The sequence below is a fragment of the Phyllostomus discolor genome, chromosome 9 (assembly GCF_004126475.2).
Source record: "Phyllostomus discolor isolate MPI-MPIP mPhyDis1 chromosome 9, mPhyDis1.pri.v3, whole genome shotgun sequence".
In the NCBI taxonomy this organism is placed as follows: domain Eukaryota; kingdom Metazoa; phylum Chordata; class Mammalia; order Chiroptera; family Phyllostomidae; genus Phyllostomus; species Phyllostomus discolor.
Window position 1 is genome coordinate 31760198 of NC_040911.2, and position 27040 is coordinate 31787237.

Sequence of the window (27040 nt, forward strand, 5' to 3'; positions counted from 1 at the left end):
TACTTGTTATTCTTTTGTTGAAAGTTTTTTGTTGCCTCAATGACTCATCTAAATAGAAATTTCTAGTCTAAATATTAGATCGTTTTTGAATGTCATATTTGTCAGAATTTATATGTATATGTAAATGTTAATGTAAATGTGCAAATGTGTTTATGCATACATGCATATATATCGACATATACAAATAAATGCATATATACACACATACTTACATGATATACATATATACACATATAATTATTATAGCTTCTTGATTTGTTTTATAAGCTGTAAATTCTTAGAGGCTAGTAACTGCATTATTTTTTTCCTTTTTCTTGGTGTCCGTATTATATGTCTAACAATCATTGTCATGTGACAGGTATTCAAGAAACAGTTGCTCAGTAAAGAAATACTTTGCTTGAAAGAAATACATTCAGCGTATGGCTGCCATAAAAAATCAATGTGATACAGAGTTTGTCTGAATCATCTTGACTAACATCAAGTAAAAAGGAAATTGGAAATATCTTCCTATATCAGAACTGATGCTATATACAGTAAAATAATGATTAATAAAAGATTAAAGAATTTATTCTAGGACCATAGAGATAATATAGGGGTTAAAAATGAGGTCATCATCAAGAAACATGTCTGTTGTCACTTTATGGTTCACAGTTGTTAACAACCACACCTAAAACAAGAACAAAAACAAACTAAGCAAACTAGAACAGGAACAGAATCACAGAAATGGAGATCATATGGAGGTTTATCAGCAGGGAAATGGGAGGGGGAGAGAGGGGGAAAGGTGCAGAGAATAAGTAGCATAATTGGTAGGTACATTTTGAAATTGTAGTTCACAATTCTTCAATACCAAGAAAAGAATAAGGAAAAATGTTCTTTATACTATGATAGATTTCATGTATATATAAGGAAGAGTCTTTTGGAGATAGGCTGGTGAGTTAATTTCTTTAGAGGTCTTCTTACAAACATCAAAATTTCTTCCAGTATGACTTAATTACAGTTTTATCCAGAGATTGGAAGATAGTTTAAAAATGATCTTTAATTTTTTTCAACCACCCTTCTCCATGAATCTCCCAAGTATTTTTGTATATCATGCATAAATGTGGTATGATCCTTTTTAATTGTACATATGTACGTAGATCACTCATTAAGAACACTTTAATAAGGACAAGTAAAATGTGGGGTCTGCTTTTCTTCCTAAACATCCTGTTTTCTTTAAAATAAGAAGCAGACAACTGTATTTGAACATCAATTTAAAAGAAGTAAAATAAATAAATAAATAGATAAAACAAGCAGCAGACTGGTGAGATGTAAATGAAATCGATTTCATATGAAATAATTAAGGTGATTTTTCTCATTCAAAGGTATATAAAATCATTCAAAAATGACTGAAGTAGCTTTGCTTTAAAAAAATTGTAAATAAATAGATCTGTACCTTTAATATGCCTGGAGGCTGGTAAACACAGCAGTCCATAATGAGAAAGCATATTACATCATGTTACTCTAAATAAGCCTTCTAATGAGAAATCAGGATTATGTTGAATCTGAAGGAGAAGTATGCATTTGCCTTGATAATTTTAAGCTGAACTCCCCGGGGGAGAATGATGAAACATTAAGAGATTTTAAATTGAAATGAGGTTATGGGATTGTAAATTGCTGACAGATATTTAGTAAGTGATTTAGTGTTTGTGTTTACATTCTAGCTTAGATAAGATTTTGACTTTTTCAGCAAACTAAAAATAGTCTTTAAAGCACATTTAGCTAATCAAAATGAAGTGTCCAAAGAGTGGGGAAGAATGAGCAATTAAATTGATATATTTGAATTATGAATCAATATTCAACAATAAGCTTTCATTCTCTGAGCGAACCTCAGTCTTTAAGTATTTTAATGTTATATAATTAATTTATTACTGTAATTAATGATCTGGTGGTAATATCCTTCAGTAAGTGTTATAACTTACAATACAAGGTTTATTAAAAACACTTCTATACCTCTCCACATTTGTAAAAGAAACCATAATTATACAAAATCTAAAAATATTTCCTTTCTGGTGATTTTATCACATACTTTTTCTGAAAGCATCGAGGAAGTGAAGATTCTGTGTGTAAGATATTTTATTTATCATACACCCACCGGGAGCCAACAGCATAGCTCATGTCCAACTAATGCTGTGAAAAGGAGGCCTCTGGGGAAGATGGATAAGGCCGAGACTGATCATACAACCTAGTCCCTTTTTCCTTTTGAAACTTCTATTTTCAATGTGACATCTACTATCATACACAGTCACTTTCTCTTCTTTGTGACAGACTCACACAGCTTGCAAAAAGTGATTCAGCCTTCATTAGAGAAATACCACCCAAAGGGTCTCTTTCAAAGGCTTTGTGCTTTTCAGCTGGAGACAAGACTGAATTCATCATGGTTTCTATGGCCCTAGAATACCTAGTCCAAGACAGAAGCTCCTGTCATTGCAAATATTGCAAGCAAATGTGCTATTTCTTCCTGAGGAGACTTGTGGACCAGCGTCAATAGGGAAATATCAGCCTGGTTTATGGGATGTTGTCTTATTTTGCATGCAGGGACATCATAAAGAGTTTCATGCTTGGGAGGATAGCTAGGAATACAATACTTTTCATGTGGCCAAGATTCTCCTTTTTCATTTCATCTATTGGAAAAATGGCTCACCATCTACTTTTTTAATGTTCATTTCTAATTTGGGATACTCCTTTTCTTTAAAATCAAATTTCTAAATCTGACTCCCTTCTTGGGGCTGTGTCCTTCCCTTTGCTTCTTCACATACATTTTCTTCTGCCCTAAAACCTATGCAATTATCTGCTGTCACCTTAAAAGCCTTTCTTACAGCACATTGCCCAGCTGTTGAAGCATATGTAATTACATCCTACCCTACCTGGCCTGCGGCATGCTAGTTTCATACAATTTTCATATCACCCTCTTTTCATTATTCAAGCAGAGTAAAAATTTAAGGACAGTGTGATTAGGCTGAAATTGGAAGAGTTCAAGATTTGGCATTGTGTGAAAAAGTGGGCTCTTTTCCTTTCCTATACCAAACTAAAAAGCTATTGTTAAAAAAAGGGGACAACTTCTGGTCAAGACGGAGGCATAGGGAGACCTGGCTTGCCTTTTTGCATAGCCACAACAAAATTACAACTAAAATGTACAACAGTGATCACTCAGAACCATAGGAAATTGAGTTGAATGGAAGTCTGACAACAACAGAATTAAAGAAACCATATCCATCCTTACTGGTAGGAGGAGCAAAGATCCTTGGGCTGGTCCCACACCCATGTGTGGTAGATAAAAGTTTGGGAGGGATATCACAGGAACAAGGAGTCCCAGACCCACACTATGTGCTCCAGCCCAGGGTTCCAGTGACAGGAAGATAAGTCCCCACAACTTCTGGCTACAAAAATTATTAGGGATTGAGTCAATGGAAGAAACCACCCCAGACAGTTCCTCTTAAAGAACCCACACAGGGACTCACCTACTCAGACTCACTTCTTCTGAGCTCCAGCACTAGGGTAGCAGCTTGAAAAACACCAGTGTCCTACTGAGAGAAATTGAAGTGCCTGGCACCAAGGAAAGCAGAGTTCATTTTCCCTTTTCTAAACTCTTCCCCTAAGAGCCATAGAGCTGACAAGCTGGTGCTATATCTAAGAGTCCATCAACCTGGCTAACACTGTTTGACCCACCTTGGAGATCCTCAGACACTCCACTCTATCCAATTTATGGGCCCACCCAAACTTCCTTTCCATATGAATGGCTGTTCTTGGCTTATGCTGCACAAGTTCTTAAATCCTCTCAAACAAGCAACAGATGGACTCAGGAAGCCCCAGTCCTGGCACTAGCAGCAGCCAGCCTAGATTTACAGCTTAGCTTCACCTGGGAATCTCTAAGCCTATCACAAGTAGCAGCCATCTCAGACTATTTTATAGTTCAGGCAGGGTGGCTCTAGTCAGAATACAGGTGGGGGCTGACCTTGACCTGTACCACCTGAGAAATGCCAGGGCCAGCGCACTCAGTGGACAACTTCAGGCCACACTGGAGCACCACTATTCTGTTCCTGCACAGCTGAACTTCCATGGTGGGCAGAGGTTGGTGGTAAGCGTCACAGCCAATCTTTGCATCTGCCTGGCCTGCGTAAATTCTTCCCATTGTTCTGCCAACAGCAAGCAAGGCTCAACTATAAGAGGAAAGTGTATTCAGTCCACATGAAGGGCCCACCTTGAGCACACAGCTTGGGTGATAAGGGAGGCTGTGCCACTGGACCCTACAGGACACCTACAACATTAGGCCAGACTACCAAGACAGGGAGTCACAGGAACTCTACCTAACACATAGAAACAAACACAGGGAGGCTGTCAAAATGAGGAAACAAAGAAACATAGCCCAAATGAAAGGACAGATCAAAACTCCAGAAAAAGAGCTAAATGAAATGGAGATAAGCAATCTATCAGATGCAGAATTCAAAACACTGGTTATAAGGATACTCAAGGAATTTAGTGAGGAACTCAACAGCATAAAAAAGATCTAGTCAGAAACAAAGGATACACTAATTGAAATAAATAAAAATTTACAGGGAAATAACAGTAGAGTGCATGGAGCCAAGAATCAAAACAATGATTTGGAACATAAGGAAGAAAAAAACAACCAATCAGAACAAGAAGAAAAAAAGAATCCAAAAAAGTGAGGATAATGTAAGCAGCCTCTGGAACAACTTCAAGAGATCCAAGATTTGCATCATAGGGGTACAAAAAGGAGAAAAGAAAGAACAAGAAACTGGACATTTATTTGAAAAAATAATGAAATAAAATGAATAATGTTTTATTAATCTGATGAAAGAAATAGACATGCAAGTCTAGGAGGCACAGTGAGTCCCAATCAAGATGGATGTAAAGAGGTCTACTCCAAGACACATTATAATTCAAATGCCGTAGGTTAAAGATAAAGAGAGAATCTTAAAAGCAGCAACAGAAAAGAAGTTGGTTACTCACAGGGGAGTCCCCATAATACTGTCAGCTGATTTCTCAAAATAAACTTTTCAGGCTAGAAAGGATTGGCAAGAAATATTCAAAGTCATGAAAAGCAGGGATCTACAGCCAAATTTGCTCTACCCAGCAAAGATATCAGAATCAAAAGGCAAATAAAGACCTTCCCAGAAAAGAAAAAAACTAAAGAAGTTCATCATCACTAAATCATTATATGAAATGTTAAAGGGACTTATTTAAGAAAAAGAAGATTAAAACTATAAGCAATAAAATGGCAAAAATACATATCTATCAACATTTGGATCTAACAAACAAACTAAGCAAACAAGAACAGAGAATCATGGATATGGAGAACATTTTGATAGTTGCAAGATGGGCAAAGGGGTCTCTGGAATGGGTGAAGAGGTGAGGGGACTAAGAAGAACAAATTGGTAGTTATAGAAAAGCCATGGGGATGTAAAGTACAGCATTGGAAATAGAGTAGCCAAAGAACTTATAAGCATGATACATAGACATAAACAATGGTGGGGGAATTGCCTGAGGGAGTAGGGCATGCTGGGTGGAGAGGGGCAAAGGAGGAAAATCAGAACAACTGTAATAGCATAATCAATAAAACATAATATAAAAATAAAAAACTGTTCAATCAGCTTGGCACATACACTTTCTTGTCACCCATTCAGAACTGTCACAGTTAAGGTTTTCTGTGGAGTCATATTAAGGTTCATTAGTATTTTTATGATTGAGTTGGAGTTTAATCTAAGGGAAATGATGTCAATGATAAAGAATTTTATAAATTTATATAGATTCTGTCCTGAGTTTGGCAATGAAAACCAAAAAAGGGTGTGGGAGTAATATAAGCATTTATGCAAAGTATTCCAATAAACTGCTTAACGAATATCAAACATTACTTTAAAAATCATTGTACAAAAAGAGGGAAAGAAATAAAACATTTAAATAGTTGTGTTTTCTTTATATTACATCTAAAGATAAGCCTATGAAGCAGATATAATCAGGGAAAATAAACTCAATCCTTTTTAAATTAGTAACTATTTTCCTAACTTCCTAACATTCTAGAACCATAGTTCTCTAACGTTCATTGTGCTTCCATGTTATCAATAAATTTTAAATATTTTATCTTCTCAGGATTAAATTTGGCTATTTAAACACTAAATTGATAAAGTCTCTGTAATTTTAACAATTTGATTTACTGCTCACAACTGAAAGCAGAGTTGAAGAGTTAATCAATGCCAAGCCTCTAATCCTGTGACATATTGTCTTATGTGCAAGTCTATAAATGCTCTATTTGAAATATTACATAACGCACTCGTATTATTTTTATCAAATGATCAAATCCATTATTATATCACATACGTTATCAGAAGAATCAAACATAGTTTGAGCTTTCAGGGACAGTTGTCCCACTTTAAAGCATAAGGGAGGCCAAGGATAAAAGAGGTGTATAAACATGCATTTGTCATGATCTGGAAGATTGTTTATGTATCTGAGCATACATGAGTCATTTTTTGTGTTATTTTGCTATCACTGTTATTCTTTCTTTTTAATCAGCAAAAATAGCAAAGAGCTGACTACTTATAGTCCTAATGGTTAATAAAAAATTACAGGTTATATTTTAATGCATGTCATTTCAAGAGTCTCTTCCAAATATGTTATAGTCATAAATAATAGTAAAAAACTCTTTCTTATTCTCCAGGACCAAAACTGTATGATCACGTACAATTTTGCTTTCTCTTTTTTTTTTCAGTAGATAGGAATCTGCTTGATAATATACATCCATGTGGCAAAAATTAGGAGGTCCAAAATATCAAATATTAGAAGAGATATGTCTCAATAGGATCTTTTGTTTAATACTTGTAGGTGTATAAATTAGTACAAGCAATTTGGAAAAAAGATTAACATTACCTAGTAGGATTGAAGGTGCACATATTCTTTGACTGAGAAATGATAATCTTACATGTATTACCTAGACAAATTCTTGCAAGAGTGTACCAAGACATATTCTAAGAATGTATATAATAACATTTTTGTAATAGAAAATCACTGGGAAGTGACTCCAAATTATTGGCTGAAGATTATATAAATAAATAGAGGTATATCAGTGAAAACATGTTAATTAACAGCAATGTAAACATACATGATTGAATCTCAAAATTTTAATACTGCACAAAAAAGCAAGCCAGAAAAATATTGAAAATTATTAATTTCTAGTAATATTTTAAAATTTTATGTCAGTGAAAACTGTATTTGTCTGAAGTCAACAATTAACTTCCAGAATAGAGTCCATGTCTCATTTTGTTCAGTTTATTTAACCTCTTTTTTAGGAATTGACCCTATTAATTACTTTCATGTTTTATTCTTGGTAACTTTATTCTTTCTTTCTGGAATGTCCTTGCCCCACCTTCATCTATTCTAAATCCAATTTATTTTTCATTACTCTTCAATGTTTTTCCTGACTCCTGCCAAGAAAACTTATTTTAGTATCTCCATTAAAACACCACAATTTTCCTGAAATCATTCCTCTTGTCCCTGCATCTATGCTGATTTCTTCCTCAAATTTTTAGAAATTATTTCATAGCTATCTTTGTTTTTCCATCATGTCTGGCACAATGAATAACACCTATGAGTTTCCAATCAGCATTTGTAAGTTAAATTAAGATTTTATTATGGAATTTTGTCAGCAAATAGGAACTTGACCAATAAAAATATTTACTGAAAAATTAATAAATGGGACATTCCTTATTTGAGTAACTATTTTGTGTTTAAGTGTGCTCTTGTCTGTCTACCACATGGTCATGAAAATGATACAGGAGATACTTAAATAGTAATTTATTTTAATTTCCCATCTTTAAAAAAAACCTATGTATATCTTCAGAGAAATCAAAGTAGTTCAAAATAGTACTCTTCTTAGAGTGACATTTATCACAGCAATGTTTTATATCATCTTAAAAATAAATGCTATTCAGAGCCATTTGGAATCAGAATAAACTTATGTGAAATGTAAATGATAGAATTTCAAGGATTTTTTCTACCACATGTGTAACATTTTCTCTAAAGATGTTATTGATTTTTGCAAAATAAAAACAATAACATTAAATGCAGTGCACTCTAAATTCGTGGTTTAGAGGACTTGGAGAACTGGGGACGTTAGTTTCTCTATAGGAGCCTTAAGTGAGTGTTGATGTTTCAATTAGTGCCAATTCACAGCCCACAAGAGCTGTGGAGAGCTACCATCTGGTGGCCCACTACACACAGAGAAGAGATGAATGTCTCATGGATATAACTAACTTCCTGACAGATAATTTCTCTGTGAATAAATCCTCAGAGCAATTCAAGTGTATATTTATTTCAGCTTTTTATTGGAATGGTTGAGACAGGTGAACAAATATCTATTAAGGAATTACTGCCTTTCGATGACAAGAAGGCAATATAAGATTCTCAGTCACGTACAGAAGAATTGTGTGGCGTGGTTTTAAGATAGCAAATGGCAAATTTGCTCAGAATAAATGTCTGTTGTCCTCTTAGATTAATATTCCAAAAATTGAATTTAAAGCCCCAAATCATGTGGATTTATTTCAAAGTTCAGCTATAAAGCTTCCCAGAGTTATAACACAGCCAATCAGGAAGGCTTGGAGCTAAGAGTTTTGTAGCTCACTCTGTTTGAGGATGAATATGAAAATGTGGTATTAGACAGCTCGCTGTCAGTTTCTAAAAGTCATTACAGCCACAGAAATTCTATTCCGCCCACCAAATTGCCACTCTCCCACCCCCTATTTCCTAGCATCATATCTGTTTTGCTGTTTTTCATCATGAGCCAAAAGTAAGCATTTGCAAAGTGGTAGATTCAATCTTCACAAAAAGATATCCGATTTCTTCCAAAATTGAGTTATGTGAGAAAAGAAATTAATGACCTTATTAAGTTTTCTCAGATTAAACCCTGAATTGTATTAAGCTCACTGGATATTTAGGTTATCAGCACTTGGACTAAACCGGCATTTATTTTCTATTTGTCTTTTGATGTTACCCTTCAAAATAAAGTAATGATATAATGACCATTTACTGAGTGTTTATTAAATGACATATCTTTTCACAAATCATTATATGCATTTATCATTTCATGTTGAAAACCGACCTCTAGGGCAGCCTCCATCTCCATTGTCTGATAAGGAAACTTGCTCAAAGTCACCAGCTGCAGAAGAGCCGAGCCAAGTTTTAAACTTAGTTTCAACTCTTATGCCTGTGCTTATGGAAGAATGACATTTGTCTTAAACATCTGTATTTGCCAACACATACTGCATATCCAAAAAATTGTATCTTATTTAAGATCTCCTCCAAAACATTTATCATAGTAAATAATTGATCATGATTTGTCGGTAATATTTGCGATTTGGGGGTACATATATGAAATGGAGAAAAAAGATAAAGTTTATTTTAGAAAAATATATTCTTTCTTAAAAAACTTCACTGAGGTATGATTGACATACAAAAAAACTATACATAATTAATGTATAAACTTGATGAGTTTGGAGATAATTATATACATGTGAAGCCATCACCATGATCTATTCCATAAACATATCTATCACCTCTAAAATTTCCTCCAACACTCACTATTATTATTATTATTATTATGTGATGAAAGCGAACATAACATCTACCCTGTAAACAAATTTTTAAGTGTACAATAACGTACTATTAACTACAGGTACTGTGGCGTACAGTAGATCTCCAGGATTTGTTGATCTTGTATAACTGAAACTGTGTACCCTTTGACTTAATAACCCTCTATTTCCCCCTTCTTCTAGGCCCTGGTAACCACTATTCTTATTCTGCTTCTATAAGTTGGCTACTTTAGATTTCTCATAAAGTCAAGTCTTGTAAATTTCTCATCAGTAAAAATACTTGATGGTTTCACAGGTGTCCATCTATCTCCCAACTCATTAAGTTGTTTACATTAAATATGTACAGCTTTTAGTATGTCAGTCATACCTCGATAAAGTGGTTGAAAAGAAAGAAATACAAAACACTAAAAATCAGCTTGTGAAAAACAATGGAAAGAATCAACAAAATTAAAATATAACCTACACAATAGGGAAAATATTTACAATCTATCTGTCTGATAAAAGGTTGCTCCCCAAAATATAAAAGGAACTCCTGCAACTCAATAGCTAGAAAACAAATAATCCAATTAGTAAATGAGCAAAGGAACTGAAATAACATTTCTCCAAGAAGACATACAAATAACCAATAGGTATATGAGAAGATGTTCAACATCACTAATCATCAAGAAAATGCACATCAAAGCCACAATGAGATATGACCTCACACCTCTAAGGATGGCCATTATCAAAACAACAACAACCACCACCAAGTTTCATGAGGATGTGGACAAAAGGGAACCTATATACATTGTTCATAGTAATATAAATTGAGGCAGTGGCTATAGAAGACTATATGAAGGTTTCTCAAAAATTAAAAATCAAACTAACATATGACCTATTGATATCATTAGTGGGTATTATTGATATCAGAATTGATATCAGAATCTTGAAGGTACATCTGCACTCCTGTATCTATTGGAGCATTATTTGCAATAGCCAAGACATGGGAAGCAATCTAAATATACATTAGCAAATGAATGGATAACAAAATTATGACTATATCCTCAATACATACAATGAAATATTATTCAGCCTAAAACAGAAGAAAATGCTGCTATTTGTGGCAACATGTATGAATCTGAGGGTTAAATATGCTCCTATTTAATTATTGAATAATGGGCCTTATTATATTTCCTTGTGCTTGTATATCTTTTTAGACTAAAATGACATTTCTATATAGCTATTAAAGTGCTTTTGATGGTATGAAACAAGCACTGATTGCTTTATTTATTGATTGTTTTTGCTCTAAAACCCTTAATGATATAAGAAAAGAAATTCTGCAAGCTACATTATGAAAAGTGTTCTCTTTCTCTGAACTGAACTTAATTATAGCCTTATTCTTTTGTCAGCTGCTATCATGAAAGATTATTATATATGTAGCAGATTTTTTCAAGTCTTTTTTTTTTTTACACAAAGCAGTACTATTTCCTGAAATAAAATAACTTATGTTTTCCAGGAACATATTTATTTGCATTAAATCTCACCAAAGATTTTTCAAATACAACAACCTGCTAACATGAACATTTGGTATCTATATTCTCACATATACACTTTTTTCATTACAAATATGTGTAAATAATGTAAGAGTTTAATATAGGACCTTGACAATATTTATTAAAATTAATGGTAGCACTGACTTTGGTAACACATACATTTAAATTGGAAGGACACAGAAAAGATTGGCCTGGTCTCTGGACAAGGATGGCACACAAATTTGTGATGTATTCCATATCTGAAAAATATACCAGACTGATAGTAAAAACAAGGAGTACAAAAATACCTTTAAAAGAATATGATTACAATGAAAAATTGGAAATGTGTTTAGACAGTATAAATTTTGATAAAAAATACGTCCTTTAAGCTTGGCTGAATTTATCTATAGCCTTGTTTCAACAATGACAGTAATCATCATGGAATCAGCAAATCCTGGCAAGACTCTGATCCAAATCAATGTCTTTCTTCTTTATATTGCTACACGGGGCCAAGGTGACACAAAGTGATGTGGGAAAAATATTAAGTGATGTAGAACTAATGGACATAGTAATTGCAAATGCATCATGATCTAAAATAATGCCATTCAATAATTTATAGAATCAGAGAAGTTTCATGAACATAGTAATCCTAAATCAGTTACCTCCAGGTAATTTGTATTTGATATTGCTTTTACCCTATTTTCTACATATTATGACTCCTATCCTTAATGTAGAATTTCACCTTTGCCCTATTTCTGTCTGAGCTTGTGTAGAACCATCAGAAGCAGATTAGTACCTATTTTGGTGATAAGTGTTTTTCTGTGTGTGATAGAAAAGAGTTTCAGAGTCCATTATACTAGGCAATCTTTCCATAGCTGTGTTCTCCACTATTCACACAGGACATCATAAACTCAACAGCTATTTGTCTTTTGTGACATAGTGAAGAATATTAGCAGTTAAGTAATAGTACTGGGTGATTATTTTTATGTCTCTATCTGCTTCTTAGGCTCAATTATTTTATGGATCCAGATATTTTTTATTTTTTTATTTTAACAGAGTCCTTGGTTAAAGTACTATTATCTTTGCCTATGCTTGTTTACTTTTTAAATTACTGTACAGTGTAAACTCATGAATCAAGACACATATCAAAAATTCATCACTATAGTGTGCTTTGAATGTGGTCCTCCACTATCCCATTCTTCTATCCTCTCTCATTTTAGAATAACCACTATTCCAAAAATAGTATGTAATAGATATATTACACTACACTACATCATGTTAACCTATACTATACTGTGTTATACACTGAACTAGGCATATCCACCTACCATAATATACATAGTACTTTTATCACACATATATGCAACTTTATATAGAGCTTATGTTGACTAATTTAGAATTATATAAAAGAGTATCAATAAGATAATGCATTATATTTTGTTATAATTCCTGTTGATAGTTATCATCTCTTAATCCTTTAAAAACAACTTGTTATGACTTCTGGCTCCTGTTGCTGTTGTTGAGAATTTCATGGTTCTTTTAACGTCGTTAAATTGAAGCTCATCTTGCCTTGTCTCTATTCAAGATTACTGTCTTGGGTATTTTTGTTTTACTACAGTGTGTCTCAGCATAGATTTATTTTTGTTCATCTTGATTGTGATGCACTGACTCTTTGGATCTATATTTTTACAAGGGGAAAATTTACTCCTAATATGATTTTAAATATTGTCTCTTCAGCATTCTTTCTAGTCTTTGAAGAAAACATGGTATTATAAGAAAGCTAATGATCTTCATATGCCTTGATTAAGAAGTATATGAGATAATGAATTAAATATGTATAGTCAATGCAGCACACAGATAAAAATACAAATTTGGTATGTAAAGCCATAAACAATAATTAAATAATGACTCAGAGTCTGGAGAAAAAGAGACCTATGCAATAACTTTTTTTCTTCTGGATGAAAATCAAATCATTAATAGCTTAAAAAGAACCCAGCTAAGAGACAGTAATGTATATCCCATTCCAAATTAAATAAAAACAATAAGCATTCCATTATATTCACTGAGGCAAACTCCAAAATCACTTTATATTTATAAAATGTGTTTTAAATACTTATCATGTAGTAGTACCATTCTTTCTACTACTATGAATTTTGGCATAAAAGAAAAATGCTAATATCATTTTCTGTCATTATTTTATTGTTTCCCCCTCCTTTCTTTTTCTCTTTCTACATGCAAGCACACACACACACACACACACACACAAAACAAATATTTATAACAGAAGAGAGGGGATAAAAGACAATAAAATTACTTCAACTTATTAGATTTTGGGTTAACACCAAAGTTAGGTAACTATATTCTTGTCACTAAGAATTATTGATTGTATTTAGGCTGAGGTCTGGGCATATTATGTTTGACTTTAATATTTATATAATTTGTAGCTCCTCCCCTCTACTCAAAGATTTAATAATATGGTGGAGAAACTGAATGAACAAAAGCAAATGTATTATGCATCAATTTTCAGTGATCAGTATGATTCAAAATGTGCAGCTTCTTTATGACGCAGTTTTGTTTATATCCAGATCATCATCTCTTTGTACTCAGAATTCTCCTGGTACCTCCAACTTTCCTGCCCAACGTGTGCAAATAAAGTTTCAAACTTGTGCCCTGGCTGGTGTAACTCAGTGGATTGAGCGTGGGCTGTGAACCAAAGGGTCTCAGGTTCGATTCCCAGTCAGGGCACATGCCTGGGTTGTAGGCCAGGTCCCCAGTAGGGGGCGCACAAGAGGCAACCACACATTGATGTTTCTCTTTCTCCCTCCCTTCCCCTCTCTAAAAATAAATAAATAAATAAATAAAATCTTTAAAAAAATAAAGTTTCAAACTTGCAAGAAAAAATATAATCATAGAAGCAAATCCTCTGAATAAATTCATTCACAAAATAAATTGCCCTTATCACTTTTTAAGATTATCCATGTCCTGCTTCTCTTCATTAGAATTATTTCTTGAATTTTCTGTAAACATATTATTTGAACAAGACTATATATACATAGTAAACAAAAATAATATAAATTATAAAAATTGAATAGTTATTATTCAAATAGTCAAATATACTTTAAAATCCACACTGGTGAGTGCACTGAGATGTGAGAATTTTAAGTAGAGTGGCAATTTTTGGAAGGAAATGAAGCTCATGTAATTCTTTACTTTCATTTTACTTATAAAGGATTGCCATATATAAGATGATGATGGGTTGTTATAAAATCATGACCACACAAAGAGTCTGGGTGGGAGAAGATGTACTGGCGGTAGAGCAGTACGATGAGCCAAAGCACAGTGTAGCAACAGCAACAATTCAGATTTGTGCAGTCATTTGTAGCTGGGGAGGAACTTTAAGACCCATGATTTCATCTGAGATGTACACTTTTTTGATTAATAAGGAGACGGCATCATTCCATTTTAGATATGAAGAAACTCAGAATATAAGAACAGTAATAACCAAGATACCCAATTTGAAATTTACAAAACTGGGTCAAATGGTACAAAATAGTTTAGGTAGAAAAATTTTTACTTTTCATGGGGGCAACTACTCCTCAAAAATGTAAGTGGATAGTTCAAATTTAGTAGTTTCAGTGTCCTACTCCTAGTGAGTGCAGTGAGTGCCTACTTTAGAGAATTTTGACCATGATAAGGAAAGTACGCATAGCAGGCACATAGCCACTCAGCCTACCAAAATAGCATTGGAGACCTTATGAAATGTGTGAAATTGTTTCAAAGATGATTATAGCAATTCCTGCGATGGCCCTCCGACTGAGAGGTAAAGTCAGTGTCCCCCTCCCTCGAATACAGGCTAGCTCTGGGACTTTTGCATCAGGTTTTATAAGGCTTTTAAAATAGACTTGCAGATGAAAAAATTGTTATAAGTATTATTTTATTATCTCTCTTTCAAGATACTTGGAATAGCACTGTCTTAGCACGGGTTTTTATAACAAAATATTGTTACTTGGATGCCTTAAACAAGAGGCATTTGTTTTGTACCTTTCTGGAGGGTGGAAAGCCCAACACCAAGGCTCTGGCAGATCTGGTAGTTGGTGGTGAGGGCCCACTGCCTCATTCACTGTCTGTGGAAGGGATGAGGGAGATTCCTGGGGTCTCTCATATGAGCATTAATCCATTCACAAGGTCTCCTGACCTAACACATTTCAAAAACCTCATCTCCTAGTACCATCACATCAGAATTAAGTTTCAATATATAAATTGTAGGGGACACCAATATTCAGTCTATAAGAAGCATTTCATTCATCTCTGGATACTCCTTTATTTTCATAGTAACTATTACAATATACTTGATATAACTGACCCGAAATGTACATGCAATAAATGTTTGTTGTATAAATAAATAGATTGTACTTGTGACTGAAACAGTGAGTTTATTATTCAATGCTTATTCTTCCTTACCTTGTTATTGACAGAGCTCTGATTTTGTTGTATATGTAAGTGACAACCTTAAAAAATTGCATTTCCTGGCATCTTTTGTAAATATGGGATAGAGTTCTAGCCATTGTGATTTAAGGGAAAGTATAGCCTGTGCCTAATTCCTTAAAAGGAAGTTATCTCAGCCAAATGAACCCTTTGACCTTTTGTTCTTCCCAGCTTTCGGCTTGGAATACGGTTGTGATACTGAAGCTCCAATAGCCATCTGTCACAATAAAATGACATGAACATGTTAAGGACAACTGAGCAGGGGACAAAAAGAAACTGCGTCTCTGATGGTAAGCCTGCCCTAAATTGTAACTACAGAAATTTTATTATTTGAAGAGAAATACATACTCATCTTGTTAAAGCCTCTATTATTTACTTGGGTTTTCTGTTTTACATGGCTGAACTCAATGTATTATCCTCATGCAGTGTACATCATTCCATTTCCACATGACCAAACCAAGGTACCTAGAGGTTAAATGATGCCAAAGATAATACCCAAAGTAGGTTTTAAAGTGGAAGGGGAATCTCTGGTTTTCTAAGTTTCCCCGCCTCTTGTCCACCCCCCCACTTCCCCCTCTCTGCCCACAGCATTTTTCACTGTGAACACAGGTGGATTGCTTATGGAGTAGTAAGATCTTTAAGGGCAGAAAATTAGTTTTATTTTATTTCTTTTAATATATCTTTGTATTTTCTGAATATAAACATATGTACCTGATACTGTTTTTGCTTCTAGATCCCCAGAAAAGAAAAGCAAGTTTTTCTGTATGTATGAACTTTATATTTTATTAAGTGGGTGAATGAATCTGTGAATAATCAATCCAATGTTTTCTTTCTGAATGACTGATTTACCTGAGATTATAGTGAATTATCTCAATTCTCACAGTTAGAAGGGTAGGTGAATATGTCTATTCCTTTACCTCCTCCATTTAACAACAGGCACTTGGAGAGCTATTGACATGAAGCACTGTGCTCAAGAGCACACGATCCTGGAAGAAACTTTAACATTGGACGACAAGTCGATATTGCCAAGGCCATAAGGAAAGTCAGTCTATTAGGATTCATGTAGTGAATTGCAGATGCATCTAATCCACTAGGCTGGTTGCAGCTGGGAGCTGCAGAGAGGCAGGAATCCTAGCGCTTTCCTGGGACATAATGGTGGACAAAATTTTGTTTAATCTAAGTAGGCTAATAAGAAACCAAAGTCAGCAAAAAGTAATGGTTTTAGCATGTTAGCAAACTGAAAGGTCTGCACCAAATTGTACAGAAACAAAATGCTTCCTTTTTTATCAGAGTCATAGATAACCACCTAGGACTAAAAGACCTAGCAGAGTCTAAAACCTTAGGTGGAGCCACCAAAAGGAGCAGCTTTTGCAAGCTGTAATACCGCACACCTCCCTGACATTGTGACTCAGGACACAAAGGATTAACCCTGGGCCAAGTTGCTCCCTTAGAAGCTTCTCCACAGAGTCACTGCTTTTTACAGGATACCTTTGGTTGCTGCTCAGCACAAAGAAACTAACCAGAACTGGGGTTTTAAAGAATACTTAATCTTTAACGCAGTAAGTTAGCAATTTGAATTAAGTCTAACACTTCTTTGTCATGGGCCAAATAGAGTTTAAATCAAATATTTCTCAGCTGTTTGAGGAAAATCAATACTATTTATAGTTGTTAAAACAGTGTGGATCTTAAATCTTGTCCCTCTTGTTTATTCCGCCTTATCTGTAAATCCTTTAAGACAGGCTGTGTTCCTAGAGGGCTGAAACCATGTAGGTGACCATGTATTTTGAATGGAATAAGAAGTTTTGTTTTCATTTTTATTCTTTTAATTAGTGGAACCAAATCAAGCTTAATGTATTTTATTGGTTTTTCTGTCCCCCAGATTTTAATCCATGAACCTGGTTGGTACAAAAGCATAAAGATAAACTCAAGGACTTCCAGTGGTTTTCTTCTCAAGTGTATTGTCTCAATCCAGATTTCTTGTTTTTTGTTTTACACATTTCTAAAATTTTGAATAACTATGGATGGCCTCATGGGGAAAACTTACAGGAGAAGAAACTACCAGAGGATTTACCACTTGTGGGATCTCTATCTACTGTCTGTTTTGCTGGCCCGAGCAGTCACTTTACAGAGATAGATGACATTCAAGCCAAATGTTAAGCAAACTCCTCATTTTAACTCATGGCATTTATTTTTTCATGTGTGTCTTTTACATGATTACAAAAAGAACGGTTTGAAATTTAGGGTATTTATCCTGAGATATCATTATTCTTTATGAAAACAATGACATTTACAGAATTATGAGAACCTGAAAGTTTTTATATAGAGAGAGTATCTTCTGTCTTTTTGATGTATATTTCCATAATGTAGAATCAATAATTTTATTACATTCATTTTATATACACATCATGGGAAATGATTATCTTTGTACAGAGTCTGATATTAGTTATAACATTTAAGCTTGTATATTTGAACACTGTGTGCAGTGTCAGATTACATTTCGAAGCCAACTATTCTGTATGAACTGTAAAATTTACTCTTTTGAGAAAGATGTTTATATTGCAGGCTTATGTTTCTGCAGCTCTTAGATATTAGTGATCTTTTGATAAATGTTAGCCTGTTAGATTTAATATTCTAACTGTAACAAATATTAGCTGAGGTCACTGTGCCCCTCTGAGAAATATGTGTACATGTATGTGATGTATACATGCAATACATAGGATTTATATATGCATATATACAGGGGTTGGCAAACGTAGGTTTACAGTTTTGGTTATGCAAAACACACAATTTATTCTTGTATTATTAATTATTGTATTATTTATTTTTACTATAATTATAAACCTACTTTTGCCCACACCTGTATACACTAATTTTAGTAACCCATCTTTGCATATCATTTTCTTGCAGTGACATATCCAAGGAGGTCTGGTCCTCGGATATGGTAGGGGTGGTCTACTCTTGATTTAGGCATTATCTTCAGAGAATTATAAAAATAACAAAACATGTCAAAGTTGACATTTTTTAATCACTATATGCTAATGTTCTAAATGATGCCAATGATAAAATTCTTTTCTTTGAAAATATCTTTTGTTGATTTGAGTAATAAAATATTGCTACAATTGCTATTGAATTTTAATTATCTAAATGCATATATATGTGTATCTGTGTTTGTAGAGATGTGTGTTGCAAATGAGCACCGTTTATTATTTAGCTCCTGAGTTAAGCATCTGCTGCCTTATTTCCTTTGCTCCTTTTGCTGTCTAACCAGACATATACCATCAACCCAATTTACATGATGTTCTAACCACTGCCACTACCATCACCACCACCACCACCACCACCACCACCACCAAGTTCAAGCAAACTTTTCTGTGTGGTCTTTTCTACTGAAGAGTTGGCCCCTGGTGGTTGTAGTGGAGAGCGGTATTTAAATGGCTGAACTGCTCAAACTGTTCTCTACTTTATAATCCCGTGTTCTTTGTCTGCAACCACATATTCATAAACCTTGAAGACGGTCTTGAGTTTCTTGAAAACTCAATTCATTCTATATACAAAAAAGTTAGTTCTGTATGCCAGATTTTACCTTGCCATAAAAAGGATTCATTAATGCACTCTGCTTAACAACAGGTAAATTATCTAATTACATTTGTATCATTTCGCAGCACATGAGATACAGAAGCAGTTTTGACATTTGCAGGATAGACATGTATTTCCAACTTAAATGAGATGTACTATTTCCCTGAGAGAGTGCAAGTGACTATTGGCAATTTTGGTTATAAGTAATATTTCTACTCTACTACATGGCAATTTAAAACATGTCTCATATTTGTAGAGTGGATTTCAGGACATTCTAGCTGAGAGAATTGTTAACAACAAAATTCAACTGAGTAAATTTGGGGATGAACTTGGTTTTATTAAATGACTTATGAATTGGGCAGCATCTCATCTAGTAGGCAGTGGAGATACTCCCAGCAGTTATGCTAGATGGAATGATTTTATAGAAAGGAGGACAGAACAAAAAAATTATCAGCAAGGAAAAATAAAATTTCATTGAGGGAAAGTAAGAATTCTGGTGACAACGGCTTTTCACTGGCTCAGTTGCAGTGTTTCCACTGGCTGGACTTGTCGCTAGGCAAGAAAAAATCTTCCCTCTTTCTGATGCAGTAGTAAAGTAGTTGCTCTTCCTGTTTGGGAGTTCACGGTGTGGCCCTTTTTGTTGAGGTCTCTAACTGAATTAACTGTAGGTGCAATTGATGACATCTTCCTATTTGAGCTCTCCCTATGGGGCTTTCCAAGTCCAATTTTACTTGGGGTTTCCTTTATTAATTTTCACAGAACAAAGTTGTCCTTGAGAAAAATTATTTATCTCTCTAATTTTTAATTTCATTACCTGTGAAAAGGAAGCACGCTTCAGGATTCCTTTTAAGTATAAATGCTGATGTTGAGGAACCTTGCGTGTGACTTTTTATGGCTGCCAAAGTCAAGGGCACAAAGATTTAAGAATTTTGTAGATTATCAATACAGGCAGTTTGGTAGTGATAATAATAACATATATAACATTAATTAAACTTTTTATTACTTTGAACTAACTATTGTATACTCATTCTTTCAATTGATCTTGGCCTTTCTAAGTTTTCTTAGTATCTGAAATGACCATCCTTTGACTTGTTCAAGCTCCTAAACATTTGATTCTTCTATGCCTCTCGCCCTCCATACAGTCCTTCAGGGTGGCCTATTCTCTGAGCGACCACACCTCTTGTCCGGACTACAGCAGTAACCTTGGAACAGGTTGTCTGCTTCCATTTTTCCCACATGCAATCGATTTTTCTGTACAGCAGACAGAATGAACTTTTAAAAAATGCCAATTAGATTATGTTACTGACCTGTTTTAACCTTCTAGAGTTTCACTAAAATCTATTTTTCTTGCCTGCATTTACCTGAGTCATCCAACGTTTGTCTGCTTGTCCTCCCACTTTTGTCGATTCTCTGTGTCTCCACCTGGTTCTCGTTTTCATAAATTCCATGTTTGTTCTCACCTCAGGGGCCTGACATTTTCTCTTTCTTCTTGTCAAGAAAACTCTGGCCCAAGTACTTCAAACTGTTGGCTCTTGTCAAACATCACATCTTCAATGCCACCTGCTCATGAAAACTCCCTGGAGTATTATCACAAGTGCACATTTGTCACTTTTGCTGTGTTATATTGCTTTGCTGTCAAAATCACCTCTCAGGTGACATTAGGTTTCCTGAGGTGTATGCCCTGAAGCAATTTGTCATTTGTGTACAGTACCATGTTGTGTGATTGTACAACATATAGGTGCAAGTTTGAAACAAATACATAATCCTTTACAGTGGAGGATTTCTCTTAGGGTTTGCTCCACTGGGTAAGAAAAAAAAATGTCACATGCATATTTTATATAGGACATTTAGTTGTGCAGTTTGTTGGCAAAAACTAGAAATTCAGAACAACTCTACCGAAGGAACTCACATTATGCATATTTGAATATGCACACTTACACACAAAAAAATACAAAATCATGAGTGTATAGTTTGGTCAGTTTTGAGTTAACACATCTATGAACGAGCACCCATAGTAAGAAACAACATCGCTGGCACATGAGAAGCCACCTTCATTTCCTTTCCAGGTAACATTACCTCCCTCTCCTGCTCACTATCACTGTCCTAATCACTACAGGCTGCTCCTAATCACTATCCTAACGTTTAAGAGATTGGATTAATTTTTCCTGGTTTTGAACTTCTTATAAATAGCATTATACTCTATGTACTTTTTGTGTATGGCTTTTTGTGCTCAATCGTATGTTTTTCTTGTTGCTGAGTATAGTTATAGATTCGGAAAGGGGCTACTCTATATTATTCCAATTGAGTAAGACAAATATATGTATTTTATTTGGACCATTTTTAGGAGTTCTAGTTGTTGAGAATAAGCTGCTAAGAACACTCTTGTACATGCCATTTGGTGTTCGTGCATGTCAGATCAATAAAGAATAAAATTGTTTGGCCAGAGAATGTGCATCTGATAACTTTAAGTCAATACTGACAAATAGTTTTTCAAAGTGATTGTATAAAATTATACTCCCAGCAGAAGTATAACCCACTCGAAATAATTTTTTGAGTTTTATATATGATACCAGCACAGAATGAAACATTAACCTAATTAAAGCCATTATGTTTAGGTTATGTTCATTCTGTTAAATGAAGTAAATAAATTAAAAAAAAAGTAGAATCTTCTTTTTCTGCAGTCATTTCCAGACACTTTTCTTTTTCAGAACAAGATAGAACTCTCAACATGACAAAGGGCCAAATCCTGAGACAAGCAGGCAGTACGGCCGATGAAAAGAACACAGGGCCCAGTGCCAAAACGCCTGTATTCCAATCTTGGCTCCCTGCTTTCCTGGTTCTGGATGGTTCAGATCATTCAGTCTCTCCATTTACATAACTGAGTTTGTGTGAAGCTTTAATAAAGCAATGTGTGCAGTTCTCTCTCTCTCTCTCTTTTTAAAAAGGTTTTATTTATTTATTTTTAGAGAGGGAAAGGAGGGAGAAAGAGAGAGAGAGAGAGAAACATCAATCTGCAGTTGCTGGGGGCCATGGCCTGCAACCCAGGCATGTGCACTGACTGGGAATCGAACCTGAAACACTTTGGTTTGCAGCCTGAGCTCAATCCACTGAGCTATGCCAGCCAGAATTAGTTCTCCCTCTTCACTCAGATGTGGAATACGCTCTATTTCAGGCAATAAAAGGTTAATTAAAAAGGAAAATAATGATTGCTATATTTGACTAATGCATGCATATGCCTCCATAGCATTTTTTGCTCCAACTACCTCCTTTCAAAAACCCCTGAATTGCATTTGGAGATCTGTGTGGCTCTTTAGAAATGGATTCCACTGGTCTTATGAGTAGAGTTGCAATACTCAGGTGTTTTCAGTTGATGCAGGTCATTTTTCTGGCCATAGGGATTATTTTAGCAGCTGGTACTCCAGGCGGTGCAACAACTCTCAGATCATGCCTAAGATTGTGAGCATCCTTTTAAATAAATTTTTATTTTTATAACAGCTTTATTGAGATATACTTCACATCTATTATCCACCCATTCAGAGTGTACAATTTGGTATTTTTTTAGCATTTGGGCAGCATTTTACGATCATTGTCACTACCTAATTTCAGGATGTTTTCATCACCCACAGAAGAAACCCTGTATCTGTGAGCAGCCATTCCCCATTGCCCCATAGCCACATTCCCCCTAAGACCTAGGCGATCACCAGATTCACCTATTTTGGATATTTCATATAAATGGAAGTATATAACCTGACCTCTTGTCACTGGCTTCTTTCACTTAGCATAATGTTTTTAAGGTTTATCTATGTTGTAGCTTGATTTGGGGCTTGAAGAGTCAGTGCATACTTGGCGGATACTGCTGCTGGATCTAAGAATGCCTCTTGAAACTTCTAGGAGTTGAAGATCTCCTAGTAGAAAGACCCCTGTCTTATTGGATTATGCTAAGTGATGTGTTACCTTCTTGTCCCTAGTCCTGTAGACAAGGAAAGTTTTCTCCTATGCTCACAAAAATGTGTTTCCCAAGCTACTAGTGGCCTGAACCTATGCTCGACTGACTTCCGATTTCTTCACTCTCCTTTTCACACATGTTGGGGATTTACGTAAATTTGATTTTCTATAGCTTTATTTTCATGTTTTCCTTTTAAATTTAATCACTGAGACTGCCCCCAAAGTTCAGTGACATTCAGCATTTTCCTCTAGCATCTGGCTTTGCAAATGACCTTGATGATGAGTAACATTGCTGCTTGTAAACAATCCTCAGATTCATTAGAAAAGTCTCTTCCAATGGCCAGAACTAGCCTTTTTATTTCTTTCAAATCTTTTACTCCTGTTTCATTATGTATCAAGATTGCCCAAAGTTGACAAGCAAATACTTAGCTTGATAATGCTGAAATCTCTCTCAGATCTGTTTTTCCACTTAATTTCTCTGGTTCTTAATGATGCATTAACTAGATTTTCTTCCTTTCTCTTCCCCACATCCAGGTCAAATTCACAAAGCAAACCACTACAAACATATAGCAAAAAAGACTGACAGAACAGTGGGAGAGTTTCTTTTTTCCGTGTGACAGCCTAGAAAGGTTAACCATGACTTTATGTGTTTATCACAGTGCTGTCACATTTCTTTGTAGACTTTCTGCAGTAGCAACTGCTGGCTTTACAATCTCCCTAACTCTTCCTTTTCAACATTTTAAAGAGTACAGTAGCATATATTTGCTGCATCTTTTGCAATTTACAAAAGATAGTAACAAACTTTCAGATTATCAGTTTGTTCACTACACAAGCTCATGTAATAACTTGAGTTTTTTTCTGGACAGTCCTACTAAATACTCTCACATGTACATCATGAATTTTTGTCGATGTTGTTGTCCTTACTCAAAGCAGATTATGCCATTTAATTCACAATTGTTCTATTAGTTTTATAATACTCTTATACTACTACTGATGCAATAGTATTAAAAGTTTCAATTTGGTAATATGAGTTGCCACCTCTCCACCCCCAGAAAACAATAATAAAGAAGGAGAGTGTGGAAATAAGATGTTAGAAAAAATAAAGAGAAAAAGAAACAATTATTTTTTAATAGAGTAAAATATCATTTTCAGACAATGCAATATCAATAACTGTACCATTCCCTGTATGATTTGTATGATTTTGGTTTGGGTCTGGGCATGACTCATTCAATGAATTCTTGTTAAGTATTTGCTATAGTCACAGCATGAAGGAGCAATAAACTAAGCAACACTCAGGGCTTATTTTCAAAGGTGTCCATTTAAAAGTTTGGACAGTTGCTGGTCATTCTAATGGATTTTTCTAGGACTAAGAAAAGTTAAATTTAACAACAAAAAAACTCATTGACAGGTTAAGCACTTCAAAATTAAGATTATTGCTAAAAGTTTATTATAATTTAATTAAAATTTTCTTGGGATATTTTGTTTTATTAATTTAATGACAGAAATAATTTCTTCCCAGGGCATTTGAATTTCCTACAAAAGACAATGTTTAACTAAAAGGACAGGCATTATCTTTATTAAAAACAAAACAAAAGGCCAAATATTCCTCACAGTTTGGGGATAGTTATTTAAAGGTGATATGTTCCATCTGGGGTTGTTACCTGACCATCTTCTGCCTGTAACACAGAGGAGCACACACAAAAATCAATGATTATAAAAGAACTGTGTTTTGGGGGTTTGAGGAAAACATGGCATTGGAGAAAAAGCAAGATGAAGCTGAGTAGTAAAATCTAAAAGAAATGAAAGGCTCAACAAAATTCTGGTTTGTGAAAGTTAAAGCTTTTGTTAGGGACTTTGTTGGAGCCACATCTGATTTGCCTTCACTACCCTTTCCTAACTTGTCTGTTTTATGTAATTTTCAGGTCTGATTCAAGGTCCACTACCTCAGACACCTCATGAGATGTTCTATGGGAGATTATGATTGGAAGGTGAACTTTGGCCAAAGTAAAATAAAGGCTATGAATGGAAAACCTAAATTAGATGCTTTTTCCTAGTAGCTGGAACATGGGAAAAAATGAGTGCTAGAAATGTAAACAATAAAATATATCTTTAATGGCAAAAGATATAAAACCTGTAGACAAATATGGCTGTGTCATAATTCCAGATGAATATACAACGTTTTCAGTTATCTCTCAGTTCCCACAAGGAGTTAAATAACCAATGCACCACCCACGCAGGAGAGAATGATGACAGATGGAAAACTTTGCTCTCTCTCATTCTCTCATGATTGTCTTGCTTTTGGGCATTTCTGGGCAAGCTGCTACCTGCCTGTTTGGTCTACATGAGTAATGAAATATTACAAAAGTGCCTTTGTTTATTTTTCAGTATTTACTGTAAGACTAGTACCCTGAAGGTTAATTTTTCAAGTATTCCTGTTGTCTCCATCATGACTAAACTCTAGGAAGGCTTGAGGTCCAGTCCAGCTACTGAGCACCTGTGGGGCATGGTGCTGAGCAACTTTAACTCCTTGTTTTATCTAATCTTTAGACTGCATCAGAATTGGTTTCTATTTTATTGCCATTGTATAGATTGGGAAACTGAGGTTTAAATTAAAAGGAGGTATAATTTATCTGACTGAGACCACAGATCACATAGTTAGGAAGCTGTGATATCATAATTGAAATTCAATTCCATTTCTATCATCTGCTAAGCACTCTATGGTCCTAGTGATTACATTGGGCAAGACATGTTTCCAATTCCTACATAATTTTTGCTCTTTCTACTTCTTCTACTACTTTCTTTGAGTAAGTTTCTTTTATAAGCTTACATTCCATTGAAATAGCATGCTGGTGTCAGTCAGGTAAAGGTTTTTTTTATTGTCAGTGTTTACTTTCATTGTATAGAATAATGACTTCTTTAAAGAAAAAAGAATTGTCATAGAATCCTAACTTAATTTCATTTATATTCTTATAACAAAAAAATTTAAGGAGTTTTCTCAGAGAACATGATATTGGGAAACACAATTAAAATTCCTTATTTACTTACTTATTTGTATAGTGTCTCTCAGCTTTATTTAAACCTGATAGGGTGTGCCACATCACAGAATATATAATACAGTGGTTCATTCCAACAGAAAATGACTTAGAACCAAACAAATAAATTTAAATGCATATGGGGTATCTTCTTAGTATGTAATTAAACAACTTTTTCCAATATCCTTAACCTCAGATTGGCAAGTACAATTATAGTAATGGGTAGGCAGGGGTAGTTCAGGGACTTCACATACAATACACAGATGACGTCCTGTAGAATTGTATTCCTGAAACCTATATAATATTATTAACCAGTGTCACCCAAATAAATTCAACAAAAGTAAGCAAACAAACAAACAAACAAATATAAAACAGTAAAAGAAAACATGACAGTTTAACCTTTTCATTTCTGATTATGATAATTTATGTTGAAACAATTTTCCTATTCAAAAGAGAGTCTGGTGGTTAAGCATAAGAAAAAGAGCTCTGTAAGAGTAACATTCTCAACTGCAATATTTTCCCCTCTAATTTTAAAACATATTGTAGTTAAATAAATAGTGTAAAAGACTTGTCATAATTAACTTGCTCTCCAGACTCTGCAGTTCCAGTCTCTTTGGTTCTGAGTTCTGATAAACCCAATGATTCCTTAGTTAAACTTACGTTTATTGTGTAACCATCAAACAGTGGAATAGAGTGGGCATATAGAGATAGTTTTGTTTTTCCCCATTCACTTCTTTTTGGGAAAAGCTGAGACCCAGAGATTTATAACTTGTTCAAAGTCAGGATGCAAACAACCATAGCAGAACCAGGTCTCAAATCTTTTACTTCTAATTTCAGTGATAAAAATTAATTT

General features: G+C 34.6%; 1 non-coding gene across 1 annotated transcript; it reads left to right on the top strand.

Annotated features, from left to right (window-relative positions):
* The first annotated feature begins 11309 nt into the window (after positions 1-11309).
* LOC114507132 lies at positions 11310-11413 on the top strand. Its single transcript, XR_003685408.1, has one exon. It is a non-coding gene; the product is annotated as a U6 spliceosomal RNA (small nuclear RNA).
* Positions 11414-27040: the final 15627 nt, after the last annotated feature.